Consider the following 16,356-nt stretch of genomic DNA (forward strand, 5'->3'; position numbering starts at 1 on the left):
CTCTCAGAATGTTGTATTTTGCAGATGTACATGGAAAAATAAGTATTTTGAAGTTTCTATTACCTTGGAAATTCAATGATTTTAGTGATTATTTTCCTTTTAAAAGTTATTGGCATTGAAGCATTTTGGATAATTTTTTAAGGCTCTGCATCAAAATTTATTGAGCCAGACCACAAAATGTGGTCACTTTCTCACGATCATTATCTTGATGTGACATACATCAAAACAGCATTCTATAAATCATGCACAGGCAAGCCCTATAATAGGCATACATATCTATCCAAAGTAATATCAGATAATTTAATTGAGTTTGGTACTAAGTGGAATTGGGAGGAACAAATCCAATAATCTATTATGCATCATAATTATAACGCATATTATTAGCATAATATTGTTTTCATCTGTATGTTTGATGACCTCAAATTCGAATTGGATAACTGCCCTGAAGGATATAGGAAAACTATTCCTGTAAGCCTAATTTGTACAATGGAACTGATTATGAAATGGAAAGAAAAGTGAATATCATATCTAAATTTAGATGACAGGAACAAATTTTAATTTTACAATTGAGTGAAGCTGGTCAGATGATGGACAAATATGCTATCGTTGGTAAATTGTTTTCAACAATTTTATAATTTAATTACTATCTTATTTTATGATCTATATTTACTTGAGCATTAAGTAAGAAATAAAACAATGGCAGCAATATAAAATGAAATCAATTGTGAAAAATTAATCTCTTCTTGTCCAAAACTGTTACAAAGACAATTTGAATAAAAACAAACAAAGTAGATTAAATAAGATGAATTATATACAGTTGACCATTTCACTATTTTCCTTTTTGGTGAAATAACCAAGTATAGTTAAATAATCCATCACCAGTTCACACTTTAGCTAATATATCAATCACATAGATTAATTATTCTTACATTTGGCATATGAACTCTTTCTGAAATGTTCTAATATTTTTGATTAGCTCTTATTAAAAATCTGCACATGTCCATACAATATTTATTCTTTGTCATATAAATAGACCTAACAAGTCGTAAGATTATTGAATTACTCAAACGATCAGATATCAGCTATACTTTATTGTGAATAACATGTATTTGCACAAATATTTTTTTGAATGTCAAAATTCTGAAGATAAAAATTTGGGGGAATAAAATATTTGCCTGAAAATGGGTAACAATATTTTATCTCACATGGGGGAAAATGATTACCAAATGCTATGAGCAATCAACTACGTGCACACAGTTTTTAAGCGTAGGCTGTTATATGAAGAGAGCCAGTTTTAATTAGGTGATCTGTCAATCGACAGATCAACTATTAATTTCGTAAGAATTTTCTTTTTTATTTATTATTTATTTATTTATTTCTTAATTTTTATTTTTCCACCCTTTTCTTGTTACCATAAAATCTCCAAATCTACATCATCAATTATCTTCAAAATATCATCAGATATGGGGACTTATCATGTCATGTGAACGAAACAAGTTCAAGGTCAAAAGGTCATCATGACGTCATCTAGACGCCATTTTGTAAAATCACATTATCAATCGTATCTTCATTATCAATTATCAAAAATTAACCATATTTACATCACATTAACTTCAGGTCAAGGGTCAAAATTTTAAAATGCTCAAAATCGCTTTTTGACCAAAGTAGAGTATGTTTCAGGTGATTTTAAGCATTTCAAAAATTTGCGCGCGCGCACGGTTACGTGCGCCTTCCCGCGCGTAACGGCATTATAAAACATAGGATCGCCATTTTTTTCATATCAATGCACCGATAATATAATTCTGAACAATTTGATACCTTGATCAACCTTCTACGACAAGTAATAAAGGAATTAGCCTCCATCAAAGTTTACAGCACGCGCGCGCGCACTAACCATAGACAATATATGTGCAAAAACATGCCTATACAAAATTCATTATAGCTCTTAAAGCCTGTGTATAGCTTTGGTAAAGGGTCAATAATGTGATTGATAATCGAATATCATCTAATATGACAGTCTTACTGAAGCGTAGAGACCGTTAGATATTTTTCCAACTGCACTTCTCTGAGAAAATTTCAAATATTCAAATCTTGGATATATAGCGCCCTCTCTCGGCGATGCTTGTTTTAAATTAAAAAATGGGCATTCAAGCACTTATCTTATAAATTTAGTGATTAGATATCCAAAAGTTATAGACAAAGAACATATCTTGAAAGTTTCAGCCCATTCCATGATTTGGAATAGGATTTAATTGAAAGACAAAAACACACAGATATTCTAATTTGATCGGGTGACCCGATCAAGTTAAATTTCCATGTAAAATCGCAAAATTTATCCTGTAAAACACATTTTCATTTCATATCCTCCACATCATAACTGTTATATGGCATATCCATTCATATTAGCTAGCAATGAATTGGAATAGTGATAGGTGCATTTTGGTGGATTTACCAAAACTATACACAAGCTTTAAGGTAGTCCACTGACCCCCATTTTTTTTTTTCATATTCGAATAGAGTATGGATGGGAGATGTGATTTCATGTCACATTTGACCCGAAATTTTATCATGACGTCATCAAAATGGTGTCGGAACTCAAAATTCCCATTTTGCTACTCATGGACGTCATCATAATTATGCCAATTTGACTCTAACTCTGTAAATATTGGTCAATTTTCGCTCAGTTTTCAATATGTTGTAGCTGAGGACATACTCTTTCTCATTTGATGCCTTTATTCACTTTTAAAGGAATGGATCATCCTGAAAAATGGCAAGTTATAGAGGCATGTCATTTTCGCTCATTTTGTGTGCAATCTCTATGGCAAGGCTCGACATTAGCGGTGGCCCGATGGCCCGGGGCCACCAAAAATTCATCTCGGGCAACCATTATTGAAAAAATGTTAAGTTTTGGTGGCCCGAATCGGGCAACCAATAATTTTCAAAGTAGCGCAATTTTTCTCCCGATTTTGCATGTATTTATCAACTTTCTACAGTTCAAATTGCAAGCCAATTCGTCATGCGCCTTTTTTGTTAATCTACACACAAAGATTGCATAGTCATGACAGTACGTAGGCCTACCGCTAGCATACAGTAACTATTATTCAGCCGGCCGCGCCGTCTGTCTGGCTGAGCTTTGTGTGCATGAAACCACTGCAGCTAGCTAGCTGTGCACGAGCAGACTATTCAGACTCAGGGAGCTGCGATACGAAATGTTACTGCTAAGAAATCTTCCCCAGAACTCTGAAAATCTACGTCAAAGTCACATTTTACACCAATGAAATGCCCTTCTACAGTCCGTATTACTGAAACCTGATTATCTGCAAGAATTAAAAGGAGGAATTATGACCTCTCTTTTGACTCAAAAAGACCGATTTCCAAATGCATTAATACACATAAAACACATAGGTGAGTACTTCAGAGTCCCATATGTGCATTTGTATGTATGTTGATATTTGGTTTATTTCGAAGCTGTGTCTCTTCTAGCCAAAAATGAATAGGCAGCTTCTTTCTTTCTTGTTTACAAATGACTTCTTCAACCACTCTTAAGGAAGTAAATACTTTGGGAAGGGATTTCATTGATATGAAATGTGAATTTTTCCATCATTTTGTCAAATATAGGGAAGGAATTTTCTCACTGTTTTTTTTTGCCGTTTTCTCATTTTTTTCTTTCATTTTTTTTTTACAGTGATTAAACCATTTATACCCCTTCCCATTGAATATGCCCGATTTAAGAACATGTTTCTACTGAATAATAATAATTTCCCAATTTTTTGATAATTTTGTCTTATTCATTTTTCTTACATTTTCTTTTGTTTTTTCTCAAATGTTTTTCTCCTGTTCTTTGTTTTTTCTCAAATGTTTTTTCCTGTTCTTTGTTTTTTCTTTCTTCATTTTTTGAAATTTTTGATTTCTTTTTTCAGTATACTATTCTAAAAATGATTTTTGTTTATTTCCCCCTTTTACACATTGTTCTAATTCTGCAGCATATTTTTCTGTGATTTTCTCCTGCTATAATATGCTGGAAAAGAGAAAATAAACTGGATTTGGGGCCTGCATAATCTAGGTTTTATGATAAAAAAGGAAGAAAGGAAAAATAATTGTTTTGTAAATCTATCTGAGTTTGCTATATGCACTATGTATTTACTTTACCATTATGAGTGTGTGTCGATACGGTGATTAAGAGTCCACAACCTGGGAACAATACAATTCTTTTATTCTCTTTCAATCATTTCATATTTACAATGATAGAACAATTTATATATTACCACAAAATAAGCAAAGTAAAATAACAGCAAGCACGATTTACATACAAGATGTACAAAGAATAGTGGTACGTCTTAGTGACTGCAGAATATTTCAATTTGTTTTATTCATTTTAAATTAATGTTTTTCTTTATATTTTTCGGGCCACCAAACTTTACTAATGGGCCACCAAAAAAAATTATTTGAAGGTTTTGGTGGCCCGAATGGGCCACCACCAAAAAAAGTTAATGTGGAGCCTTGTCTATGGGAAATGACTTTTTCTCAAAACTGGATTTTACATTCCTGTATTTCGCGAGCCATATCTCCATTTCTATTGGTTGGTTTTCTCTGACCTTGGAGTATGTTGTGGCTGAGATTGTAAGCTAGCGCAAATGTGCACCCACAGATAAAAGTGAGTCATGTGACTCATTTATGTATAATATTTGTGAGTCAGGCGAAACTTGACTCACTAACAAAATTAAATGAGTCTTAGTTGACTCATCTGTAATTAACAAGTGAGTCAATAACGAAATGACTCACTTGCAGAATGCTCCGACTGACTCACATAGTTGTAAAAAATGAGTCAAGATCGGCGATTGACTCATTTACAAAAAAAAATGAGTCAAGAATAAAGCCGTGCGCGCATGCGCTACTTGCACGCTATGACGTCAACCATCGCGCGAACATTCCCGTTTGACGTCGCCATTGCTGAATTGGATCAAGAGAATACTGTGAGTAAAATCGTTTTAATCCTGCAGTTTTGAGAATAATTTTGTTCATTTCACCTGTAGGCCGCTGAGAAATTAATTTGCTGAAGAGAATGAGAGGAAATTTGGTGGACAAGAATAATTGATTCTCAATTTAGGTGATGATTTGTGGAACTTTGAGAGGATTACGTGCGGGATTTCGTGCACCAGACGGATGCGTGTATGTGTGTGTGCTATATGGCTGTACTTGTAGGGCTGTAGTGTAGCTCCGCTGCGCGTCTGTTTAATTGAGTGTAGATATGTATTGTTGTGTGTTCGGACAGGTTGTGTGTCCGGACTTTAGCAAGTCAAAGAAATTTACAGGCGAAGTTTCATCAATTTTTAGTACAAAATGTAGGAAATATAGAGAATTACAAAATAGAAGATGATTACAACTATTGAATTCATATTTTTAGGGTAAGCTAATCAAAAGACAAAAAAGAAGGCTTCAAAAATATAAAATGTCCGGACACCTGACCCTACATCCTACGAAACAGATTACCACATCTACAGTTAGGCCTATAATCTGGATCTGGATGTGTACGATGCAGGGCCCTCCTGGGCATGAACGCATCGGATGAGCCTGAGATCGGGTGAGCTTGAGGGAGGGCGAAGGGATGATTAGAAGGTCTTTTCGATGGCATTGAATGAGTTTGTCGATGGCGAGTTTATTCAATGTAAATCAGGTGGTTCCATATGATTGATGATGGTACCGGTACTGAGAAGAACAAGTTCCTGTATTTTTCAATTCTTGCTCTTATTGGATGATAGGTCTGGCACTTACTATTATTTGTCACTTGCCTATCGATATAATCTGAGTTCAAAATGACTCTCACATATCGATCCCTATGTTTTTTTTGTCAGGTAGATCAAATCTAGACCACTCATTCTATGAACAAGGTTATGATATAACCTTGTTCTCTGTTAGTGTTACTGCCCCCTGTGTGGTGAAATAAGGTTGGCAATGTTTGGCCTATTTTCTCCTTTTCTTTGGCACTAATGTTTAATTTTTTGACAATGTTAGGTTCCATTACAGCTATTTATCACATAGGGGAAGGCGGGGTAAGTTGTGACAGTTTTTGCTTTTTGCATGTTAGAATTGATATAATTAATAATCTTGTCGTAATAAGTACCTTGCCTTGAAATTTAATTCTTCTGAAATATTTTCCACCTATATATAACTTTTTATCCCCACACTGAAATTCATCATGACCTTTGAAAAAAATGATGTCAAATGGCTCAACTTGCCCCATATATGGGGTAAGTTTGAGCCACCTTCTGGGGTAAGTTGAGCCACAAATACTATGTACAAAATGTATGAGGGGAGAACTAGCATGTCAATTTTTTGTTTAAAGTCGTTTCACTTGCTAATTCTCCATAAATACTAACATCCTTTAAAAGGAAAAGAGTAGTCATGTAAATTTGCTCCTTTCAGCCAGCATTTCAATCGATTTTTATGGTTTGTTTGTTTTTTAAGATACATTACCATAAGAATTACCATGGCTCGACTTGCCCCATGCTGTTTGGCTCAACTTACCCCAGTCCGAACTTAGTGCGATAATTTTGTATCCACACATTTATTATGCATCCATCATATAAACGACTATGACAAGAATGAAGATCCATACCTGGACTAATAATGTTGCTATCATGTATTTATTATATTTAAAGACTTGTGTGTTTATAAAGCACTTATCTATTTCACACTCTTTTTTACTTTTTTGGCTGAAATTCATATTTTTCCCTCTAAAAATCTACTTTTTGTTTCAAAGTTGAAAACAATGTGGTGGGTTTAGGGGTTATGCTATGGGTCATCAATATATGACACCACCACAATGTCTGACTCATTCATTATTGGCCTGCGGCTGGTGGCTCAACTTGCCCCTATGCTCAACTTACCCCTATGCTCAACTTACCCCGCCCTCCCCTACATGTTAAATTTGATTCTTTAAATTAATTTTTCTTAATTAAAAATAGAGATTGAAAAACTACAATTGTCTTGCCTTTATTTTTCCACTAATAGAGGGCGTACACAAAAATATGCCCAAAATTTAAGTTTTCAAGTGCTCTGGTGAATACGAAAATTACCCCCAAGCTACTAATGAAAAATGAATTGCAACTGTACAGAAATTAGTATTATGGTCACAAAAGTGATATTTTAATGATTTTTTAAATTGTGTGCTGTGTACAGCATTGGCATTCCATATAGTCCTAGATTCCCCACAGGCAGGCATAATGAACCCTTGGGTGAGTCTAGACTACATGCATTTCCTTCTCACAGAAAAATGTAGAGGTGTACTGTAGGACCTATTCCTGGTCTACTGAGGTGTTTTTAATTTGATAAGTGCCCCTTTCCCAACAATAATTAAGATGAATATTTTTATTAGATAATGTTGAGATGTGAGCCCCCATCTTGAATGGATGTGGTGTTTGTTTTTATTAACTTGGAAATGCAGTCACTATCTGAAGCATATGTCACATTTATCCCATCAAAATAACATTAAGAATATTTCCAATTCATTTTTTTTCTTTTTTGCACATTTTATTTGTTTTTTATAATTTTATTATTATTTTTTTACAGGGCTACTGGAAGAAGTCACTACGCAACAGATTCAGGAATTGCAGGAAATGTCATGAACGTGATAATCCATTAGGACAAATGGAAGCAAAGAAAGGGGACTACACCCAAACCAGACAAAGCTGCAGGCAAACACATGTATGGCATAAAGAAAGTACCTTCCTGCATCCCCAGAAAGTGAGGATGAAGAAACGATCAATGCTCACATCAAGATGCTTCAGAATGAATCCAGAAAAACAAGACAGGACAGCTTGATGATAGACAATCTACTAACTTATGCCCATAGGCGCAAGGGTATCATCAACAGCAACTGGACTGAATCCTACTTGAAGGATATGTACCCTTACCTTTTCCATGAAGATGAGGTAAGTTCAAATCAGCGTTAATACAGATCAAGAAACTTCAAGAATCTATCATTAGATTAACGTGTAACAAGGGTCTATTCTTGCAATAAGCAAGTCCATGCTTAACCCTAAACAGGCCGGGGGGGTTGAATGAACCCCCCCCCCCCCCCCCGGCCACAGAACAGCCAAAAAAACCCCGGCCTAGTTAGGGTTAACTAGAATTGGAGCTATAAGTTTTATAGAAATGGGTATGTTCACATTTCTAGGATCATGCAATCACATTCTGTATTTTAACCTAGTTTATTAGTATCCATCTTTGAAATAATCAATAAATTGTGTGAAAACATAATATTTAGAAAGTTTGAAATTTTAATCTTTATCTGATCTCAATCATATCATGTCTGTTGATCGAGAAGAATCTAAAGGTCCTACCATTTCACACTCAATGCAGTAAGTAGCGTGTACAGGCTTAAAATTATGATAGTTAAAGGAGATCAAAATTTGCAAAGTACTAAAATTTACAAGAGCAAAATATTTACTCTTCGTTCTTAATTAATAGAATTTTTGTTCTTGCTGACAAGTAAGGGACAATTTCACTGAGCATCTCATATGCAAAAACTTATCTTTGTGAATGGGTTAAGTGATAGGCCCATTTCAAGAACTGTATGTAATTGTTCACCAATGAATTTCCATATGAATTCAATACATTGATTATTGTATATATAGAATGAAAGTGATTCCAACTCGTGGAGACAAAGAAAGACTGGAGTCAGTTGGGTCATTTTATCAAGAGTGTAGAGATTTGCACATAGTCTTCAAAATTATTCTTGATTGAGCCATTTTTTACACACCTATTCTTTTTCTTTTTTTTTCACGCAGAGAAACATAAGACTGCCCTGTTTAAATTCCCTCTTTATTCTTTTCATTTGATGTTGAAAGAGTTTGAGAGACTGTCAGAGGACCCAACTAAGCAGAAGTTGGAAGCAGGACATTTGAATATGCTGATCCATTACTAGAGATATGCAAGACTCCCAAGCAAGGTTTGGAGCTCAAACACCTGATCTTGGCTGCAGCAGCAGAAAATGAAGACACCAGGAAAAGTATGTTATTGAGATGTTTGATAAGGAGTGGGTTTGCAATAATTTTATTCTTGGGAGGAAAACTTTGAAAATGGTTAAAGAGTTACTTTACTTGCCCCCCCCCCCCCCGAGTTTTACCAGCCCCAAATCCATATACCCCATTTTAATTTCAAGAGAGAGAAAGACAATAATTACATGGCTCCAAAGTGTACTCTTCTATTTATACCTGATGTGCAATTCAAATGGTTAAAGAAGGATGACCCAGGCCAGTTGGTCAAAATGTATATTGTATACTGTATATTTTTAATATTTCTGAATGGACAACCACAAAAATACTGATATTCTGGAGTTCGATTTACATTGCTTGAGTTTAGTCTTCATTTTTTTTTCTTTGCAGTGATCAAATCATGTGGAGCACTTCTGTTGATTCCTACTATTTTTGGAGAGAAGGCATTGCTTTGTCAGCATAGCCAGGTAAGTTTGATGCTTAAAATTCATTTAAGGTTTATACAAATATCAGCAGAATTTTGAGTGAGTGAGTGAAGCTGTCGCAGGCAACTGACAGGCCATATGAGACCTGGCACCACAAAACTCTTAAAAAGTCAGAAGAAATAGATATTGGATTTAATCTCTCTTTTAACACAGGAAATTCTAATAAGTTTTGAAATGATGTATTACTCACTATCACAGTGAGATCCTAACCTTCGAAAGATTAAGAAAAGAACATTGCCTACCATAGAATTCTACTTATGAGAATAAGGGATTAGATTTTGCCCATTTGATTAAGTATTTTGATTGCTAACTTTTGTTTAGCATCAATGTAAAGAAGATTACACATCAGTATAATTTTCGTGATAATTGATTTATTGAATCTCAAATTATCTCCAGAGTTGATTCATAAATTGAGAACATCCTCCTGAAGCCTATAAACCAATATCACACCAGGGTTTAATTCATAGGGGTTTAAAGTGAAGAGTAGGTCCTATATCTTAATTTTCACCCCCCCCAAAAAAAAAAAAAATATTAATTCATTGCTAATATTATTCTAATTGAAAGTTGCAATAATAGTACTTCAGATTTAAAAGGCACTTAGAAATTTTTGAAGTGGCTTAAGAAAAGTATAGGTGAATTCGACTTCACCTCACTGTAACTTGTGGCGGCCATAACTGGGGGGCTTCCAAAAAACAACAAAAGCACTTTCAATGGAGTATGTCATGAGCCAGGTGTGTTGCCATGTCAGTGTTTTTGTTGGGGTGGACTTGTCCTTTAATGAACTTTGACCATCAAAGTCAGCACTGCTGCTATATTGAAATGAGTAATGCAGGCGAGACTGCCAGAGGCGTTCCACTTGTATATAAATGATTTGATGGCTATACAAACTGTTCAACTTGATGTTTTGGTGTTTCCAAGAAAGTAGTACATTTCTCAACTCTGAGTCCAATTTATTATTCATTTCCATCCATGTAATTTGATAGAGCTTGGATGATAATTCATAGTGAACACTTACTCAACCATGGCTAAGAAATTCTTTATTACAGTTACAATTTTGTAAGTCTTGCGGTTATTTAGGCTACAATTTGTAAAGTATCAAAGTAAATACTATGGTGTTTCATTTAATATCATACTAGTACATCTTGGACTACAGTACAGTTAGCAGTATATGTATTAGCATAACCTTGAAATTATCATTTTCACTAGGATCAACCAATTTGCCTTGTGTACATTACCAGAAATAAACTAATCAGCATTTCTCACTTATGTTTCCCTTTTTTAGGATAAAAAACGGACCAATCGCCAAAATCATCTACAAAAGTAAGCCCGACAGTGCAGGTCTGACTCTGAGCAGTGATCATGAAAAATTCACGGAAATTCTGCAATCATCCTATATTACAGCAGAGAATGAAGTCATTTATGAGAAAACCACCTACCTCATGTCAGCAGTCTCTCTGCTTATGTCGGCCCATTATGTATTCAACTGATCATACACCCCCAAGATGGGTAACACCCTCACATTCATTCAGAAGATTCTGATGAACATAGATTCCACATCTCAACCCTCATCCAAGGTCGTAAGAAGCCTGTATGACTTAAATGCTGTCCGAAATGCTGATGCCAGTAGTTCTTCAGTTTAATAGAAATTAATTACTTGGGTGATGCTACTGCAACACAGCTGATCACACTTTCTCTACGTGCAATCACCTTAGGTGTTGTATCTGTCTTTTATGTGCAAAATAGATTGAAATAGATACGACAGGTTGACCGTGAATTTAGACATCAAGTATGTGCATTATTTCGCTTTGCTTCAGTACAATTTCAGTGGCCCTTGAATTGGAAATCTTTTCATATCCCAAGAATTACATATAAATGCTTAATGAAATTTTTGTCACAGATAAAATAGGATTTTGCACACACAAAAAAGAAAAGATATTTGGACCCAAAATTTTTACAGATCAGATGGTCAACAATTTTTTTTTTTTGGGGGGGGGGGGAATTGAAGACTAAGCTATTCATATTCTACTTTTTGATTTTTGTACACATTTTGTTACTGTACATGTAAATAAGTTTAACACCACAAATTTGAAGAATTACAACATTTTAAAGGTTCTCTATGGAATTTTAGTTAGTTTGTAAGTTTCAAGCAACTTAGTATTTAATTCCAAGAATTATACAAAGGCACTTTTCAAGATTATGGCTTCCAACATCAGTACATGATGGAAACAATTCTCAATGTTTACATTTATTGAGATGGTAAGCACATGCAACTGATTTGAAACTAATTTTATAAATTTGACAAAGCACTGCCATTAATTTTAAGCCAATCTGCACACTTCCAAGCATGTCAAAGGTATTGCTTAATAGCCCAATCACCACAATTATCATTGCCTTTAAAAAAAATTGCACAAATATATTTAAATAGAAAAGGTCAGTATCTGCTTGAAGATACAGCTGCTATAGGAGGCAGATTTTGCGGAAAATACCAGGGCTTCACAGTGAGAGAATGGGGGATTCTGCGAAGTGCTTTAAGAATTAATTGAGAATCCAAATTGCACATTTTGAAATTGTCTTTTGTACTATTAGTAGTAAAATATTTTTGTGGGTTTTCCTACAGCAAAAATTGACATTTGGGGAATTCCCGTGTCATGCATGGGGATTCTTAAATTTAAATTGTGTTTGTACGTATGCTTAAGTTTGAAAAATTGACGTTTTGTGACAGCTTTATCTTTGTTTAGTCGGTTAAACCATGTTGCCAATCAGTTATAAAATCTATCACTCTCTCTTGATAGTTTTATTTTTTATTTGATGAGAGGTAGCAGTGCACTTATTTACATGTTTGGTGACTGGATTCTATGCTTGAGAATAGATTTTATTATAGAAAGAAATGCACAGCAACCATAATTATTTTTCAAGTAAACTCTTAAACATTTATCCCATGAAACACATTTCTGTCTGTTGTGGTTACATCACGGATGCATAATGGTCACTTTTGTTTTGGTAATATTGATGGTGACTCCGGAGATTTATTGTTGAGAGGAAATAAATCAGATGGCATGTACAATGCATTTATACATTCTAGTTCTTTTGCTTTAACTGATTGTGATGTGTCTGTTAAGTTAGCATTAGGCTATTGATCTGTTGGTTGTAGGTCCATCATAATCGGCACATCTAAAGCATGCAATGAGACTTCCTGATCCATTCAATTTTGCTGATGATCATGTTTACTTGGAAAATGTTATTAATCATTTTTGGGAAAGCCCCTATGATGACAACAGACCATTTATTTTATTTGGCATCATTTTACACCCTTTTCTTTTGGTTTAATTATCACATATGTATTTGACTCATTTTCAGTTAAGTCGCCTTGACTCACTTCTTCATACATGAAGTGAGTCAAGAGGCTTGATCTACGAACAGAAGTAATGACTCGTTTAAGTAAAACCATCTGAGTCATGTGACTCACCTAGGCAAAAAGTGAGTCACCCTGACTCATCATTGATGAGTCACTGGTTTGTCCGTATAACGACACACTAGAAGGATCACATGAGTCACCGTGACTCATTCCAAACGAGTCTGAGTCTTACTGACTCACTTCAAACGAGTCAATGTGACTCATTTAAAGTGAGTCTTGCGATTATATGAGTCACCACGACTCATTAAAAATGAGTCTGCGTCTTAATGACTCACTTTAAATGAGTCAGGTGACTCATTTGAAGTGAGTCTTTAGATTATGTGAGTCACCATGACTCATAACAAATGAGTCTGCAAGGCAAAGATGAGTCACTATGATGCATTAAAATGAGTCTTCTATGATCAGACTCATCTTTAATGAGTCATGGTGACTCACATATTCGTAAAAGTGTTTCGCTATACGGACAAACTGGTGACTCGCCAAAGTGAGTCAAGGTGACTCACTTTTTTTTGTGGGTGTGGTCTTCGTTTTCCGATCAGATGCCGGGATCATGACCGTATTTCACTTGCAAAATTGGATTTGAGATCCTCTTAATTTGCTTGTATATAAAGTCTATGGGATATAGTGCAGCTCAATTGGTAAGGAACCCCAAAGTGGACATGAATTTTTTTTCTTTTTTTTTTCTTTTCAACTTTTCGCAAATGTTCCTTAATCACCATTACAAGGTATATTAGTACAAATATCGCACAATAAAGTAGGTTAAAATCGTTTTTAATAGGTCTATAACATGTACAATGTGTATCGCCTACACCTACATGTATTTCACATATTCTCATTTCCCACTTTTCAAGAGTATTCAACATGTTCTTTTCGTAATAAAAGTTTAGTTTTCAATATGAGCATCGTATTGATCTCAATAAACATGGTAATTGTATTCATGATCATGAAAATCAGAGACAGATCACCTAATTCGTCCTCCTGACGAATTAAAATTCTAGTTTTATTTTAACTTCAGAATTATACTCATTGAATCGAATAGATTTAGAATTCAGCTGTAATAAAATCAAATTCTCAAACACATGACATCCAAGGTATATACCCTAAAAGTTTTGGAGCACCAATCAACATAAAAAAGGCAAACAATTATGCAAGTTTGCTTTTTCTCACAATCCCGAAATAGAAGAAAAAATATTAAAACAAAAGATTGCTTGAAATTTTACTTCCTCAGAGAAAAAGAAATAATTTCTGAAGAAATTTTGGGAAAAATACGGTTATGATGTTTACTCTAACAGCAGGAAGTTCCTTTGCAGAATTAATAAAAGTCAGAAATAGTAAGTCATGGTTTTTAATGGTTTTAAACAGAACAGGACATAGAAGGCAGAGCTGAGAACAATTTGATGTGTTTTTTTTCCTTTTACACCACAGGTAACAATGAATGATTGTCTTATGACTCTGAGAGTTATGACACATTTAATTGTGATTTTAAAAATGCATGGTGAGAAGACTTCTTGAATACATAACATGGCTGCTGCTGCTACCACTGCTACTACTACAACCAAGCTGAAGCTGCTACTACAGGCACTACTACTACTACTACTACTACTACTACTACTACTACTACTACTACTATTACTACTACTACTACTACTACTACTACTACTACTACTACTACTACTACTACTACTACTGCTACTACTACTACTACTTCATCTACTACTACTACTACTACTACTATACTACTACTACTACTACTACTACTACTACTGCTACTACTACTACTACTACTACTACTACTGCTGCTGCTGCTGCTGCTACTACCAACAGCTACTACTACTACTTCTACTTCTACTGCTGCTGCTGCTGGGTCATTCTCAGAGAAACGAACTAATTGATGGGGTGAAAAATCGTAAAAATGAAGTCGACAGAATGGGTTGAAAAGATGCATACTCTGAAAGTAAAATGGGTGAGAAAGTGGCAACAGAAAAAAAGGCAAGTTGATGTTGCGTCAATTTGAAGTACTGACAGGATTAACTCAAGAACTTTATATCAATGTTGCGTAAGTTAATAATTAACATTGTCCACGTATGTTACTCAATTATATCACTTTGGAATGATTGAAATAAAAATGCACACCATGTAGTTGAAGAGTGGTAGCAAAAATTATATTTAACAAAAAAATGGCTGCAAGATATTCAGTTCTTCAGAAGCAGTCTTTTACCAAATAAGATATTAATGTTTATAATTTGAGTTGAGGCAACCCCAAAATAACTTTGCATCTCTTACCTGAGATCCTATGGAATGCAAGACCAGTTCTGGGAATCCAAAGATATTTTTTTCATCAAACCCTCGAGTGGCATTTATACAAAATTTGTCAATCTTAGTTATAGACAAGTTACATATTGAAATACTTTTGCTAGCTTAGGATAATCCATATTTAGGTATTCGCATCACTTTTTTTTAATATTTCAAAATAAATGTGGAACATTTCTTAAATCTACCCCCCCAAAAAAAAAATGTTTAAAATGGAACAAGAAACAGACAAATTTAATTTTTGTTATTGTTGTTGTTGTTCATAGTTGGAATGAGAATAACCAAATAACCAGGCCTAAGAATTGAAGCTCGTCTTAAAAGTTTCTACCCCTAAACAAAACATGCCAATCTCAGGCTTGTAACCAAGAGGGGTTACCTGATTTCCGAGAGAGAGGGAGAGAGAGAGAGGGGAGAAAAAAGGAAGGAGACGATAAAATGAATAAAAAAAGAAAGGTGAATGAACAATGAAACAAGGGGGCTTAAAATTCAAATTTTTCCCCATATTCCTTTTCCCATGTTTTCAGGTCAGTAGGCCTATATCAATGATTTTCAGCGCTTTTCATTCACATTAAAGGGGTACTCCTGGATGAAAAAAACCCACTGCAAATATGATCAAAATCGGACAAGTAATGTATTTTACTAAATAGAATTATTTTTATTCAAGTTATATCCTCTTCATTTCATAGCAGTCTCACAATGTCCAGTTTTCATATTGGAATATCATAAATTTTCAGCTCGTGCTTCGCACTCACATCATTTCCTTCGCAAGACACTCATCCTCTTTATGATTACAAGAAGTGAATAGAATGTCCTGGGGGTGCTTTTTTTTGTCTAAACCTAAAAAAACAACAACTTCCATTTCACATTTGCAATAATTGTTTATTGGATATAATGATAATAATTGTACATTTATATTGCACAATTTCTATATGTATATACTCAACTGTGCATTACAGTAATGTTAAAGGTCAAGTCCACCTCAGAAAAATGTTAATTTGAATCAATAGAGAAAAATCAGACAAGCACAATGCTGAAAATTTCATCAAAATCGGATGTAAAATAAGAAAGTTATGACATATCAAAGTTTCACTTATTAGGCGGTGCTGCACCATCCCGAGTTTGCTCAATCTCGAGATTTTAGCCCGATCAA

General features: G+C 34.5%; 1 long non-coding RNA gene across 2 annotated transcripts; it reads left to right on the forward strand.

Moving 5' to 3' along the window:
- Positions 1–4,654: 4,654 nt before the first annotated feature.
- Positions 4,655–12,549, forward strand: LOC121418833. 2 transcript variants are annotated; one of them, XR_005970517.1, is made up of 5 exons: positions 4,655–4,973; positions 7,570–7,931; positions 8,850–9,010; positions 9,387–9,463; positions 10,764–12,549. It is a non-coding gene; the product is annotated as an uncharacterized LOC121418833 (long non-coding RNA). The 2 variants fall into 2 exon arrangements; XR_005970518.1 differs by lacking the exon at positions 4,655–4,973 and adding an exon at positions 5,385–5,581.
- The last annotated feature ends 3,807 nt before the right edge of the window (positions 12,550–16,356 follow it).

Source organism: Lytechinus variegatus, chromosome 7 (assembly GCF_018143015.1).
Source record: "Lytechinus variegatus isolate NC3 chromosome 7, Lvar_3.0, whole genome shotgun sequence".
NCBI classification, from domain to species: domain Eukaryota; kingdom Metazoa; phylum Echinodermata; class Echinoidea; order Temnopleuroida; family Toxopneustidae; genus Lytechinus; species Lytechinus variegatus.